Source organism: Mus musculus, chromosome 9 (assembly GCF_000001635.26).
Source record: "Mus musculus strain C57BL/6J chromosome 9, GRCm38.p6 C57BL/6J".
NCBI classification, from domain to species: Eukaryota; Metazoa; Chordata; class Mammalia; order Rodentia; family Muridae; genus Mus; species Mus musculus.
Genome location: NC_000075.6, coordinates 61,080,347 through 61,096,429, shown reverse-complemented (window position 1 = coordinate 61,096,429; position 16,083 = coordinate 61,080,347). Strand labels below are relative to the sequence as shown.

Sequence of the window (16,083 nt, the reverse complement as noted above, 5' to 3'; positions counted from 1 at the left end):
GGGGCCACCAGGCTGATGGAGCCAAAGGAGCTTCATTCTGACTCTTCCCTGCCACAAACTCTGGCAACAAATGTCCAAGATGACAGGGTAGAGGAGGTCAGGACACCTTGTCTCTGGTCCACCATGCTCTACCCCATAGGATCTTCATGCTACAGTAATCAGGCTGGGAGTTTGGGGGGCAGAGGCATACTTCCTAACCTCGCATGGGGAAAGATGCTGATTTCTAGAAGAGATGGGAAAGAAAGACCAAGTCCCAAGGTTGTCATAAGTTTCCTGGGCCCCACTGGGCCTGGGTTAACCTTAGACTTCATAGTAGGAACCACACATCCCAATTTTCTTTTCTCCTTGTCTAATTTGAACTGTTTCTCAATACTACCAAAGGCAAGCCTTATGCATGCAGAAATACCAGGAAGCCATCTTGGAGTGACAGGCTGTTACTAAACGTTCAGAGATGGAAGGTTGCTAGGGACGAAACGTCTCTGTCCCATCTCCTAACTAATACATTGAAATGCAACTTTAATGCAATGGTATTTGAAGGTGAAATTTTGGGTTGTATGTGTGAGGGTAGAGCCTCCTAAGAGGGGTTAGAGTCTAAGCAGAGATATCAGTAAGATGATGTCACCCTGTCTTATGAGCACAGTAAGAAAAGAGCCCTCTGGGAATCAGGAAAAGATTCTTATTAAACTCACCCCAGGGAACAGCCTGAGATGGGGCTTCTAGACTTCAGACCTGGGAACACATAAATTGCTACTATAGGCAACCGGTCTATTATGGCATCCTGAATACAGTCAGAGAAAAACTCTTGGGTTGGCAATCAGAGTGGATAAAATGGAAAATGAGACTAAGAAAGTGGGCATGGTAGTTTGTGGTATGTGAGCCAAGCAGGATTTTGGCAGACAGCAGCCAAACCCAAGGCCAAATGTTAGGCTGGGTCCCAATTATGTAAAGCAAATAGCACAGAGAAGAGGGTCCCTCTCTCCTCTAGGCAATGGAGATCTGTGAAAGGTGTTTGAGTTGGAGGTAGAAATAGGGGAATACTTCCAGGGAAGCCTCCTTTGAACTTAAAGCCGGAGATCCCAGGCAAAGAAAACTACTATGGTTTCCAGCTGGTCCTTTGCCAAGTGTTTCTTCATGTTGTCACATGTGGCCACAGGAGGAACAAGTGGGCTGTGAAGGACTTTAAAGGACATTTACTTACATTCCCATTTTGAGTTATGACTTATCTGAAGTTGTACTGGAGTTGTAGGTCAAATGGTAGAGTGCTTACCCAGCATTCATAAAGGTCTGGGTTTGATACCCAGCACTGGTAAACTGGGCATGGTAGTGTAGACCTGTAACACCAGCTCTCAGGAGTCAGAGGCAGGTGATGAGGAGATCAAGGTCATCCTAGGTTACTACTCTAGTTTTATTTAAATTGCTATGATAAAATACTCAGAAAAGGCAATACAGGATAGGAGAGGGGTTATTTGGCTTATAATTACAACTCATTATAGTCCATTATATTAGGGAATTCAGGACAGGAATTCAAGCAGGTGATTACATCACCTTCTCAACGAAGAGCAGAGAGAAACAAATGCACCCATGTTGCCTGCTTGCTTGCTTACTTGCTTTCAGCTAGCATTCTTTATTCTTAAAGTTCAGGGTTCCTGCCTAGGGAATCGTGCTGCCCACAGTGGATTGGATCAATTAACAATCAAGACAACCTCCCACAGACATGTCTACAGGCAGATCTGATCTAGATAATGCCTCAATTGAGACTTTCTTCCCAGGAAACTCTAGGTTGTGGCAAGTTGCCATTTAAAACTTACCAGCACAGCTACATCGTGAGTCTGAGGTGAGGTGGAGAGGCAACCAATAATATCACCTATACTGAGTCCAGTCCCTGTATCCCTAGACTGCGGGGTTCAGGGGAATGGCAGCAAGGCCTTATGCCTTTCAGGGGCCAGAGGGGAGACTGAACACTTTCATTCCTTTTCCATCCATGTACTTTATCTGCACACAGTGGCTTCAGCAACATTAATTTGGGTACTCGTAGGCCTGCAAGTGATGAATCTGGAGCAGTGTTGCTGGGTCCCCTTCAGGCTTGGGACATCAGAGGAAAGGTGGTGTCTAGGTAAAATGCTCAGGAGAGGGTCTTGAGGAATCCCACTCTTGATTTCTTGATAGAATCAAGCTATTGTGCCTGAAGAGAGATGGATTTAAACATCTTGGGAGATGAATTGTGTCTCTATTTCCCTGACATGACCACTAGGAGTTGGACAGTCAGTTTCCTTGACCCAGTGCATGTTGGGAAGGGCATACTTAGACAGAGGACAAGCCCTTCCCGTCATTTCAGATCAAAACCAGGACTCAAAGATAAGAAAAGGACTCCTGGGCCAAAGCAGCTGCTTGAGATCTGGTGCCTTCAGCCTCCTGTCTTCATCAAGAACCTGGGTTTGGTCAGATGACATCACCTGGGATCCACAGAAGTAGACCTCTGAGAGTCCTCCCTTGACAGGGCCTTCAGTTATTCTTCTAGGATCTGTGACACCCATTAGCAAATTGGCCTCATTCTCAGGCCTTTTTTGCAATTGATTTAGAGACCCCCTACAAAGCTGCACCATGCTGTACCCTCCTGGGACAGCCAGCTCTTGTCACTGTGAAGCCTGAAGAAGCCATCAAAGCGATGGTCCATGTACCCTGCTGACTGACTATATTGCTGCAGATAGGACACAGCACCTTTTGGGTCAGCGGACAGGGACATTGGGGCCATTCAATCCAGTCAGCCATAGACCTTTCTGTCAGCAGATTTGCCCATGAGCCACGTGAGTAGTATTTATTATGAAGTCAGCATTAGCCTGTTTAATCAATTCCTTCACAGATTGCTTAGTAGGACTGAGGGAAGAAAAAACACAATCTATTCAAGAGCAGGAATCTTGAAGAGTCATGGTAGAAAGAACCAGTGGGCATGGCCTCTCTTGTCTCCTGTTCCTACAGGAAGTCAGGAGAACCTGCATATGGGAACAACATATTTCCTACCACCCCAAGAAGGATTTAGAAGATTAGCACCCCTGGTAAGCCTAACCAGGGGCCACCCAGCCTGGTAAGATGGGCAGCTACCACATTGCCTTGTGCTTCAAGAAAGGCCTGCCTCTCACACGCCTAGGCCCCGGCAGGTTGGCTCAGCTCTGAGCAGTTTGGTTTTTTTTTTTTTTTTCTTTTAAGTCTCATAAATTTCCAAGAAACTTCTCCAGACAACTGTCACGAGGCTGCACCTGCCAAACAAACACAAACAGAGCTCTCCTCCACCAGATTAGTTACTTAATTAAGAAGAGAAAGAGACAAGGCACATAATGTGGAGATAATTACCCATCTTGCCAAGTCTCCAAGTGGAGCGTGGCGCGCGCGCAGGCAAATTGCAGCACCGCCGCTAATGCATATTCATCCAAAGTTGTAACTGCTGTGAACATTTTCCACACAGACAGCAATATGTTCAACCAACAATCGCAGCTCCTTCTCCGATTCCAGCATCTTCCCACACCCTTCCCTTGACTTCCCAGGCTCCTTCCCCTGCTCACTGCGAAGGAATTTGCTAAACAAAGCAAATAAGAAAACAGTTACAAGTGAGTGGAACCGCCACAACCCACTCCATCAAACTTGGCCTCAGGAAGATGTTCCTGTTTTTTTTTTTTCCCCTAACCTGTTGACTCATTTCATTTGATTTCATTGAACTGAGCTACGAAGACATTTAGGACATGTAGTTATTTAATGTGTGCGTTCGGGGTAGGCGGGACTTGCCATGCATGCACATAGAGGTTAGAGGACAACTGTCAGGAGCCTGTGTTCCCCTTTTATTTGTGGTCTGGGAATCCAACTCAGGACTTCAGGCTTGGCGACAAGCATCTTCATTTGCTGAGCCACCTTGAAGGCACACAAAGATTGATTTAGTGCTTACTGTGCTAGATCTAAAGCCTACTGAGTACTGTGAGGAACAGCAAATAGCGTGAGGAGACCTCATCGTAAAGGCCACACCAGGGGAGAAGCGCTCTCCCTCTTGGCTAGGCAGATGGGTCTGATTTTCGTCCCTCTTTATAGATGAAGAAAAGGTCCAGAGTCATTAAGCTGACTAAAAGAACAGAGTAACAAAATAGTTGCTCTGGGCCCTAAATCGTTCTAGGTTATTTAACTTTAAATTCTATGTACTAGGCAGACAAGGAGAAATTCTGCCTTGACAAATGAAAGAACAGGGCTTGGAAACTCGAAGAACTGTAGTCTCCGACATTTACCATCTCTGCTGCCTCAGCCAGTCATTGAACTGTGAAGATGGTCGTTTTCCTCATTAATAAAATGTAGCTGGGATGCTGGAGGAATGGATCGGAGGGTAAGGCGCTTGCCCAGCAAGTTTGGGTTCAGATGGCTAGCTCACATATAAACACTGATTGGGTGGCCTTGTAAACCCGGAGCTTATGAAGTGGAGACAGAAGATTCTCGGAGCAAATTGGATGAGTAGGCTAGCCAAACTGGAGAGCTGGGTTTCAGGTGAGAGACTCTGCCTAATTGTATAAGACAGCAATTGAAGAAGATGCATGAAACCAACCTCCGCCATCCACATGGATGCAAAATAAAATACAACAAGATCTAAGCTAATCTTAAAACCAGATTCCAAAAGCAGTAGCCTAGAACATGCCTAGCACATAACTATGCTTAAGAAATAGAGGCTCCAGACTTCTGGTAGTTCAACTCCTAATCTCCAAATGGTGCAATGGATGTTCAATAGAATCCACTAACTTTTGACCCTTTCCCAGTCTAGTGCTATGCTGTATAGTACTCTCTGATGATACCTGCAGAGGCAGTGAACTGCAGCTTCCAACTGGGCATATACCCATGAGAGCCCACAATCCATATTGTATGGCTAAGCTGTGCTGTTTGCTGGGATAAGTGTGTTAAACCCACTGTTGACTTGTGGTGCCTTCATCTTCTGGTTGGGGTGTAGTCCCATCATGAGTCAAGGAGTGTCTGTAGTCCTATGCTCCCTTGACTATAACAGAGGAGAAGAAAAGTTCAAGGGAGGTCAGGGGAGTGATGAACCCGGCACTGGAGTTGGGGAACCGAGCACAGAACAGTTAACTCATGTTAAAGAAACTTAGCATTACCCTTCCTCCTACTCCACCTCAGATCAGGAACCCACAGCCAGATAGAGGAACTGCAGCCAGCCTCCATGACCTAACCTTAGGAGCAGGGCTTCACCCCATTATCCCTGCCCTTCTGTTAGGCTTCCACTAGGAGGCTAACTCCACTTGACCAAGATGAATTAGACTTGTACTAGAACACTGAGTACACTTCCCAATCAGTTGTATGTATACTAATTACTGATGTTTGTCAAGGGCATCATTCAGAAGAAACATCTACATAGGTACTTGTCATCCTCATCAATCATCTCTGGACATCGGATAGTTGAGCTGCACCTAGTTAGGCCATTGCTAATGAATAGAGATGAGAAGAAGAATCAAACATCAATAGTACCATTTGTTAGCATAAGAGAGAGTGCCTTCGTTTCCAAAGGACCCTTCCATGGTTAGTAAGGAGGAGCAACCCATTGTAGAGATCCTCAGCCTTTAGCGTGTAGGTCAGCATCCTAGTTTTGTTTATGCTGCTGTGATAAAATACTCTAACCTCCCCCCAAAATTAGGGGGAGTTTATTTGGCTTATAATTCCAGGTTATAACCCATTGTTATGGGAAGTCAGAGGAAGAACTTGAAGCAACAACCAGTTACACCCATAGTCAAGAGTAAAGGGAAATGAATTCATTCATCTGTGTCAGTGGTCAGTTTTCTCTCTACGCGTAGTACAGGATATCCTTACTAGGGAATGGTATCACCCATAGTGGGCTGATTTAGTCTTTCTAAATCAATTAACATGCCCACAGGCCAACCTGATCCACACAAATCCTTTGAAAGACTCTTCCCAGGTTAATTCTAGATCATAATAAACTGACAATTAAATTTAACCACCACACATACAGTAACCTGGCTGATAATTGAAATGACTTGATTGCCCCACAGATAGTTGGTTTCAGTGGACCTGGGACAGGGGTAGGCATCCCTAAGTTGCTGTGATGTGTGGAAAAGCTGGGAATCTCTGTGCCTATTGCAGTCACCATGCATGAAGCAGCACACAGTCCATGAGGCTCCTGATCCTCCAAACTCTCAGAGCCCCTGCCTCTGCCCTGAAGGGACACTGAGGTCAACTCACAAGACCAGATGAAATGTCGAAAGGAGTGTACATTCTGCTGGTGTAGTTAAGGATACCAGGCAGTCAGGGACTGAACTATGCCTTCAGAGTGCGAACACAGGAAGACGGTGATTTCTACAATAGAAGGCTCCACTCTCAAGCATAGACCATGAGCTGATGCGGGATAGACCAGTAGGTGAACTGCTGCCTTTACGAGCATGAGGGCCTGACTTTGATCCCTAGCACCCACAGGAAACAACGCTGGGCATGGTGCTATAATCCTAAGGAAGTAACTTTACATCAGTTTGTAGTCCCAGAGCTGAGGAGACCAACACAGCATCCTAAGGAGGACCCCTAGAGACTGTCTAGCCTAAATGGTGAGCTCCAAGCAAATGAGAGACAATGGAGGGCCTCAAATAGAATGGAAGGTGTTCTTGAGGAAGATGAATGAAATTGTTCTTTGGCATACACACACACACACACACACACACACACACACACACACACACACACATAGCAGTGGCTGGAGCAGAAGTCCCAGAGCAGCAATGAGGCTGAGTGCATGTGGCCCACAGAGAACTTGCTGAAAGCCGAGGTCTTGAACCTGAGAGTGAGGGTTTGCTGAGCATAGGCTTTCTCTGGATCTCTCTGTTTCTAGAAGCCCAGATCTTGGCAGCTTCCAGCTTCAGTTACCAAATGTTTTCATCTGACCACAAACCTACAAGGAAGTATAGTGTGCCCCCACCACACACACTCACCACCATTAGCTGCAGAGACAAGCTTTGAATAGCTTGCTCTTAAGGGTTCATTAGCTGCCTTCCTTCCAAACTGAACATAGCTCCTGGCCTGGACTGTCTCTGTCTGAGCAACCCCTCTCATCCCGCCCCCATTGTGTGTACCCTAGTCTGTCAGGAGCTTGTTGTTTAAACTTGGCACCTGCTGAAGTGTTGCTTCTTGTGTCCTTTCCTGTCTCCCACCTGTTCACAGGGACTTCTAAATTAGTCATCTGTTGCCAAGGAAACTCTCTGCTTTCCCCCAAGGTGTGAATCCTGAGAGATTTTAAAAGAAGGGGGAGGTAATTTAATGGGCCTGGTTTGGTCCATATACCCATCACTGCCTGAACAGCAGAAGCAAAAAGTTGGGTGTGTGCATGCATGTGTATGCAAATATGTGTGTGCATGCATGCTTACTTGCATGCATGCATATGTTGTTTTTTGAGACAGGGTCTCATATAGCTCAGGGTCGTCTTGACCTTGAACTTCTGATCCTCCTTTCTCCACCTCTCAAGCGCTAGGATTACAAGTATGTGCGATGATTCCCATTGTACAGTGTTAGATATTGAACCCAGAGTTTCATGCATGCTAGGCAAGCACTCCAATGAGCCTCACCACCAGCCTGATAGTAGAGTCTTCAGAGAAAAGGGTCTCCTACTCCCAGCAGTAACAGTCCCAGAGAATCTTGCTAAGATGCACATCCCTAGGCCCATCGTGACTTCCTGAGTAAGTATCTAGACTCTAGATACTAGATTCTAGAGCATGGGTTCAAAGGCTGTTTTCAGTCAAATAAGAGGCCTTTCAGGAATCAGGAATATAATTTCAGGTTTTGCAGATATATACAAAATAGTCACAGGCTGGAGAGATGGCTCAGTCATTAAAGGCTAGGCTCAACAATCCAAACATCAACAGAAAACAGTCACACGGGGCTGGGGCATCACGGACTTGGCTTCAGACAGGTGTTCCCAATAATTATGTCTTCCTCCCTTGCCATTTGTAGTTGGGGAAGCGGGTAGGGGCATAGTTGAAACGATGCACTAACACAGAAACCCAGGCCTGTGCTCTGAAACATCTTCCCTGGGCCCCATAATTTACGTGCTATTTCCAGGCAGGTTGTTTTGAGCGCTTGGGGTGTGAAGGGTATTCCAAAATTGTTAAAGACAAATTGGTATCTAATTAGATCCAGAACAGAGACAATGGTGGTGGTTAGAATTACCTACGCAGATGCCACTCACATGGCCTCTGGCAGCCTAGCCTGCCTCCCCAAAGACACTTGAGTCCTGTTCACCTTGGTTGGGTGAACCAAGAGCTCACTAGTGTATTGTCTCTAACACTTCTTCCTTCTTCTCCTCCCTCACTGCTCTTAAAATTGCTTTGAGAACTGGAGTCCTCCTCAAATATAGGGGAGAACCACATGACATGCACATCTTCTTTCCAGGGGCTTTGTGCAAGCATTCACCCCAGGCCAGATGTCTGCCATATGTGCCTTGTGCTATCCTTAAGAGGGACCTTGTCCAGTCGAAGACAGACTTCACATGACCTACCCCAGGTCATAGAGAGTGAGCAGAGGGATCTCCATGCTCCCAAGAGACTCCTCTTTTCACCATTGCCAACTTCTGGTGCAGCTTTTTCTTTCTTCAGCTGAAGTGGAAATTATTTTCCAATGGTGAGTGATATCCTGCCTGACCTTCACTGTGTGCAAAGGACTGGTGACATTTTCAGAACCATTCATTTTCATTCCTCCTGATCGCCGTGGATACCCAGGAAGGCTGGAGCGAATGCCCCATGACTGTGTCATAAGATACCCTGCGTCCTCCTGTGCCTAACAGAGGATTTGAGACTGTAAAGAGGGGTGACAGAGAGTAGCACCAATGTGGTGTAGGACAGACTCTGGACTGGCCTGCAGGCTTATCCCACAGATGGCATGAGAGCAAGGAGAGACCTTATCCCTGGTGCCCACTTTACAACGAATAGAAGAAAGCTCCCAAGTTTATAGAGCTGACTGGATATCCCTGCACCCTTTATGATAACAGGATGGAAAGAGTGTTAGGAACACGAGCCATCCTGTGGATGGTCCCATCCAGCCCACCTAGCCTGACCAACCATACTCCAGCAGAGGTCCTGCCAGCTCTGAAGATTGGTGTGTCCACTCCATCTCTGCTCAGAAGCTGTGTCCCAGAGTGTGTCCATGAGCAAACACGTTCTCTTTGCACAACAATGATAAGGGCAAAGTCAACAGCCAGAGTGACTGGTTGTACTTTTTGGCAAATGGAAGGAGGAGAAAGGTGCTAACCAAATTCATAGGTGGGGGGAAGATGGCTCAGTCTATAAAGTGCTCGCCCTGCAAGCATAAAGTCCTGAGTTCAATCTCCAGAATCCATGAGGGGTGGGGGTGGGGCAACAAGAGATGTGGTGGGACAGGCTTGTAATCCAAGCACTGAGGAGGCAGAGGCAGGTGGATCCCTGGTACTCGTTAGCCAGCCCAGTTGAATCTGTGACCTGTAGGCCAGTGAGAGCCCCTGCCTCAAAACAAACAAAAAGTGGGCAGAGGCTAAGGAAGAACACCAAGATAGTCTTTGGGTATTTGCGTGAAAACCTTCATATACAGAATAGTAGTAGTAAGAATAATAAATACATAAACCTTGAGGGACTGTTTCTGAGCTGCTTCTGACTTGTGGACACTTACTGCTGTGGGAGTTTGGAAAATTCCCCTTCTCTGTGGGTCAGAATCAGACCCTGGGCCTGTCACATCCAGCTCAGAAGCAAATAGAATGGAGACACTTTCCTGCCCTTATCCGTGGTCGCGTCACTCACTGTTCCCCATTTCTTCTCTGGCCTTTGGGGAGCTAGGGACTCACTCTTTATGGTCAAACCCAATGGCTGTTTTTCCAATGATCCCTGACTGGACCGTGGAGTCAGTACTGGTGAGCTGTCTCTGAGGGCAGTCCGCACACATTTAGAGCTCAGTCTCTCCATCTATAGAGGAAGAATTTGGAAAGTGTTCTTACACTTAAGCCTCCATTCTTTTTATCCAGAAAATAGAGCTGTTCAAAACACCAACTTATGTGGAGCTTAAAGGGGAGCTGGGCAAATGAGGGACCTTACCTAGTACCTGTCACACTGTCCACACAGCCACACTGTTGTCACAGGAGAAGTTGGAAAGAGCTCAGCTCCGACTCATCTCAGGTTCTGCCCTAACCTCAGAGTAGTGGGCCTCAAGATGTGGTCCATGGAGGAGAAGTTTTGGAATCCACGGAAACACAAACTCTTCAGTGCATCCCAAATCCATGGGATCAGAATCAGCAGCTCTGGGATGGGGTCCACATCCCATTCACATGACCATTCATATGACCTCTGGGGGATTCATGTGCACACGCAAATTGAAGGACACCCCCACCCCCAACCTCGCCCACCCAGTAATACATCCCTGGCAAAGCTCACATGCAGAGCTGAGAGGATGGTGTGCAAAGGAGCAACCAAGAGTGATAAGGAAGTGAGCAGCCCCTGGAGGGTAGATATTTTGATTGAGTTTTTAAAATAAATAACAGGACGCGAGTTGTGCCTTTGTAAGTCCCTAACATGGACGCCCATACCTCCTTCATGCGGTCTTCTGCTTTGTTTCGCAATGCCCAGGCCAATGCGAGTCAGAAAGCTGCATGCCCCAAGTTTTTCCTACCCACGCCATGTGGTACCATGAGGCATAATGAGGAGGCTACCACAGTTAGATCTAAAAAAGGAAAAAAAGAGTGGCCAGGGCTGGGGAAGAATGTAGACGGCCTGGCTACCAGACATTAAGCCCTGGGCTCATCCCAGGCACAGCATAAAACAGGGCACAGTGGAACACACCTGTAAATTCTGGTGCTCAGGGGTGGATGAAGAAGGATCAGAGGTTCAGGGTTCTTGGTTACTCAATTGCATAGCTAGTTTGAGGCTAGCCTGGCCTATACGCAAGCCTATCCCAAGAAAATAAAAAGAAAGACTGTTTTCTGAGCCAGAGAGAGAGCCCCTTATGCTTATCACTGGGGTGAAGGTTGAGGCAGCGGAGTCAGGTCAAGTCAATGGGGAGGCAGAAGAGGTTCTCAAACCATTCTTTTCAGTAAAACGTTTGTTTCTTCTAAAAAAGTCACCTGAGTCAGAGCCATTTATCCATTCATTCCTGGTTAGTAAGAAACCCTTTGGAAGAGCAGGGTAGGAGGCTAGCTAGCCCCTTTTACTAATAACACTAGTCCAAAGTCCTACTGTGGGGGGCCATACCCAGTCCCCCTGCTGTCTCTGCAGGCATCAATGGTGCTGCAACTGCACTCTAAGGTACCCTGTCAGCCCTCCCAGCTGCCAGGAGGCAGCACCACCCACCTGTGCCAGCTGCCACGCTGGCCTCTGCATGCTTGGGGCCTGAGGCTCTGAACGGCAGCAGCAGGTGGGAGCCCCACTGGGGGAGGCAATGAAACTCACAGCCGTAAACGAGTTTATTATTGTTGTTAACTCGGGAAATAAACGTCTCCGGCACTAATAAAACACTGCGCTCGCTGTCTTTATGTCTCAAAGACTAGGTTTTCCCAGCACCTGGGCTGCTGGAACTGGAATGGCCCTCAGAGTCCCAGGCATTGGCCAGGTTGTCTCCCTGGGGCTCCTCTTCCATCAACCCCAGCTCAGCTCAGAATGGCCCTCCCTGCTCCATGGGGAAGATGGAGAGGAATGCATAGCAGGGGCTAGGAAGGGATCTCTACACGGAGGAAGGAGGGAGCGAGTGTGGATGTGCAAGGTGCTGTGGGAGTGGTCCGCCTTCGCTCTTCTCATGCTGAGATGGCCCCTACAGGGGAAGATGGATGTCCTTCTGCTTGTCCAGCAGAAGTTCCTGACAGGGGACTATAGTGACACAACAGCTCTGTCGCTGTTCCCACTGAGCTTCCGTTTCTGCAAAACCATGCCAAGCTCTGGGGCTCAGGCCTTCCTAGTAGAGAAGGCTTAGAATCCAAGATGGAGCCGGGCGTGGTGGCGCACGACTTTAATCCCAGCACTCGGGAGACAGAGGCAAGTGGATTTCTGAGTTTGAGGCCAGTCTGGTTTATAAAGTGAGTTCCAGGACAGTCAGGCCTATACAGAGAAACCCTGTCTCGGGGAAAAAAAAAATCCAAGATGGATTCTCCCATGCTGAGGGCAGAGTCTTTCTGACCAGGTGCAGTCAGGTTATATGCAAATCAAACCTAAGGGACTCAAACGAAATCACTGGGGACTTAGCACAAAATCAATTTACTTGCTGCTTCATGAAGGTCCCTCTATGTGGTGGTTTAGGCTTGGTCATCCGGTGGCTCTGTTCTCTTCTAAGTCTTTGACATCTTATGTACTCAAGGCAGGTGAGGATGGATGGTGAAGTTAAGGCACAGTGGCTTAAAAATTGTAGCCTGCTCATTCCCATCAGCAAGAACTAGTCACATGGTCCATGGTGTTTCAAGGCTGCTTGGGAGATGTAGTTCCTGATGGAGCAGTGATACACACACACACACACACACACACACACACACCTGTGGGCTGGACCGTCTGCTTCTTGATGGTTAGGCAAAGAAGATAAGGCCATAGCTTCAGTAGCATCTGCCTAATCAGGAGGTGACACTGCTGCTGGACCAGGGTGTAGGAGAAGAATGAGGAGAGAGTTCACACAGGTACTCTTGGCTGCCTCAGTTTCTCTAACTGGAAGATAGTGTGATAAACAATACCGGCCCCTCAGGTCATGCTGTTTAAATGAAGTGATATCCATCCCCTGGTGCCTTCATAGTCAAAGGTAATTAAGGAAGAATGGGTGGGAGCTGCCTCAGAGCCAGCAAATCTTGGAAGGAGGCAGTTAGCATGACTATGGAAGGAGGCAGCCTGCTCTGCCCTCTGTCCTCACAGATGTCCCCAAATCTCACCCTATGGGATTGCCACTGAACCCAGCACATACTTGTAAGACAGAACTGTGGGTGTGTGCTTAAAATCACTCCAGCAAAAACAAACAGATAGCAAACACCTTCCCTCAAACAGAGACTATATACACACAACCACACGGGGAGAAAAGAAACAACAGATTAGCAATAGATGCAGCTGGTCTATATTTAGAGTAGACTTGGTACAGGCACACACCTTGAGTTATCCTAACTCCTAAAGCAATTATCCTGCTAAGAATTCTCGGAGAGAAATAAAAAGTATAAATGCTCAGCTTTTGAAGAGCCGGTGGTGGGGATATGATGGGAAACAGCTGAGAAACAGGCCCAGAAAAGGCTGTTTAGATAAAAAGCCCTGGCTGAGGATGTAGCTCAGGTGGTAGCATGCTTGTCTAGTATGCATGAAGTCGCAGGTTCCAACCCTAGCGCTGCATCAACCAGTCATGGTGACACATCTCTAATCTCAGCACCAGAGAGATAGATAGAGGGACCATAAGTTTAAGGTCATTCTTGAGTTCAAGGGCAGCCTGAGCTATAGGTGACTTTGTCTCAAGACAGAAATAAGGAAGGAAAGGAGGGAGGGAGGGAGGGAGGGAAACAGGCAGACTGGCTCCTATGTTTCAGACCTGTGGCAGCAGAGTGCCACTTAAAACCCAGGAGCTGTCCATGGGATCTGGCTGGACTCCCAGGAGGTATTCAGTATGCGGCCAAATGGGGCTGCAGTCCTTTCATTCTCTCTTCCTTGTCTTCCCCTCCTCCTTCATCTCTTTCATCTTTTCTTTGCTCTACTGAGCTCTCCTACCCTACCCAGAGGCGTTAGCCAACCAGAAGCCAGAGGGAGGTGTGTGTCCTTCCTCAGCTGCTAGAAGAGTGAGCATGAAGATGGAGTTCTCACGGTCCTGTTCTGATCCCGGTCCAGTCACTGACTCTAGGTAACCTGAGGCAAGGCACACGCCTCTGGAAGTCTTGGGTCCAACAGGTCCAAATAGAGACAGCATCCCTGGAGAAGGATATGGGGGTTAAAGAAAATAGCAGACCATAGCACTAAGTTTGTGGTTGTGTGGGAAGAGAGTTCCTACAGAGGTGGGTGTCTTCATCCCATAGGTTGATATTGCAGAGACCTGTTCACCTGGCTCCTGTGACTCTCTTGAATTCCCATCATAGGAACTTTGTCTTTTAAGATGTTGATCGATGGAAAACTACAACATAGTTTTATGAGTAGATATGAGAAGTGAAAATTATCAGAAGCAAATTCTTACCTTCATGTAGCTTGACATAGCTGGATGGCAAGCCAATTCATCCTTCTGATCTCAATGAGCCAGGAGAGAGTAGGCGGAGGCTGCATTTGGGATATTCTGAGGCTAGGCTTCCTAGCAGCTTGAACAGAGAAGGGTGCTGGTTACCTGGCTGTATGATGAATATGGGATCTTCGTTGTAGGTGTTGTAGGTATGGGGGCTTGCTCCTTGGTTTTCCCCTCCCGCCAACCCAGGCCATCCCCCTAAGGAATGATGGCTTTCCCCCAGTATGGCTGCCCTTGGCTTTGCTTTCTGCCTACCCTGAGCCCAGCTGCTCACAGCCAGAGCCAGCTCTGGCTCCTGGAGGGAAGCAGATTTGAGCATGCAAGACCATGCTTCGGCATCCTTCTCTCTGAGCCTCATTACGATATTGTCGATATTCCCCCGCAAAAGGGCATCTCTCCCGACGCCTTCGCGTTTTTATTAATGTGCGTGGAGGCAAGTCAAGCCTGATTAGCATGAAGACAATTGCTGCAATCCCTCCTGGAGAAGGCTCTCCCAGACTGCGTAGGCGGTTTAATTTCAGAGAGCCATTAATTGGCAAAATTGCTTAAGCAGCTGCTCTCTGTGTCATTTCAGGACCACTTCGTGAGAAGCAGAAAAGGGAGAGGGAGGGCAGGGAGTCGGCGTCCCCGCAGGCCAGCCTGCTCGGGCACCAGTTCACTCACCTGAGCAGATGGACTCTGCACTGTGGGAGGGCCACATGCTGGCCTTGGGCTTCCCACTCCTTTGTGTCCTTACTCATGTCCAGCCCACCACTGGGCCCTGGCTCCTACCTGCACACACCACCAGCCTCTCTGCTGCCTTCCCCTCTCTTACCACTTTCAGCCAGGATGGAGTTCCCACCCATCTGCAACATCAACTTTAGTGTCAGCTCCTTCTGGAAGTTTCCAGGATTGGCTCCTGGAAAGTTTCTTTCCTCTTTTATAAAAATTCATTTTAATTTGAGTATAGGTATTTTGTTTGCATGTATGCCTGGTTACTAATTATAGGCCTGGTGCTCATGGAGGAGAGGAAAGAGCATTAGATCCCCTGGAACTGGAGTTACAGACGGTTATGAGTCACCATGTGGGTGCTGGGAACTGAACCCAAGTCCCATGGAAAAGCAGCCAGTGTTCTTAACCACCGAGCCATCTGTCCTGCATGCCCCATTCTTTCTGACTCCTTTGTATCAATGCTTCTGCTTTTGTCCTGGGTCAGGCTGGACTGTGGTCAGAGATTGCCATGGTTAGCTTTGATTGTCAATTTCACCCAATTTAGAAACACCAGAGAAGAGGGTTCCCACAGGTGGTTGTTTCTGTTGTGTTGGTTTTATGGGCAGGGTGAATTAATTGGGATGAGAACCCATCCTGAATGTGTGTGGCACCAATCATGGGCTGGGTACCAGACTGTACAATAGCTAAGAAATCCAGCAGAGCATAAGCCAGCAAGCAACCAAGGGCCCATGTGTTTAGTCTCTCTGCTCTTGACTGTGGTTGTGTTTTTTCAAGTTCCTGACTCAATTATTTCCCAAAATGATAAACTGTATCCTGAAATTTTTATCCAGACAAACCCTTCTTCCTGAAGACACTTTTGTCGCAGCAACAGAAATGGAACCAGGATAGGGATCTTGGGTCTGCAAACTCCAGCCCTGGAACACAGAGCTTGTCGTAATGAATTGGTCACATAAAGCTTTACAGGGAGTGAAACTTGGGTGGTGGGTCTTCAAGCTGCCCATTATTTAGCAAGCACATAGCAGATATTGATCTAAGTGGAAAGTACAGGGCTCATTAGGGGAGAGAGGGTCTGCTGTGTCATGTGCTGATAAATGGCTGGAGATGTTCTGAGAAAAGAGAGAAGAGGGACGCGTCCAATACATGAGCTCTGAGAAAGTCGGGCAGGGAAGA

General features: G+C 47.6%; 1 long non-coding RNA gene across 4 annotated transcripts in view; it reads right to left on the bottom strand.

Annotated features, from left to right (window-relative positions):
- Window positions 1-14,537, bottom strand: part of Gm34004 — a 34,813-nt gene extending 20,276 nt beyond the window's left edge. For 3 of the 4 annotated variants that reach the window (XR_870813.1, XR_379510.1, XR_379509.4), the window contains exon 1: window positions 14,161-14,483. This is a non-coding gene — a long non-coding RNA (predicted gene, 34004). Of the gene's footprint in view, window positions 1-14,160 lie in introns of all 4 variants that reach the window. The other variant, XR_003948177.1, reaches the window with a different exon arrangement.
- Window positions 14,538-16,083: the final 1,546 nt, after the last annotated feature.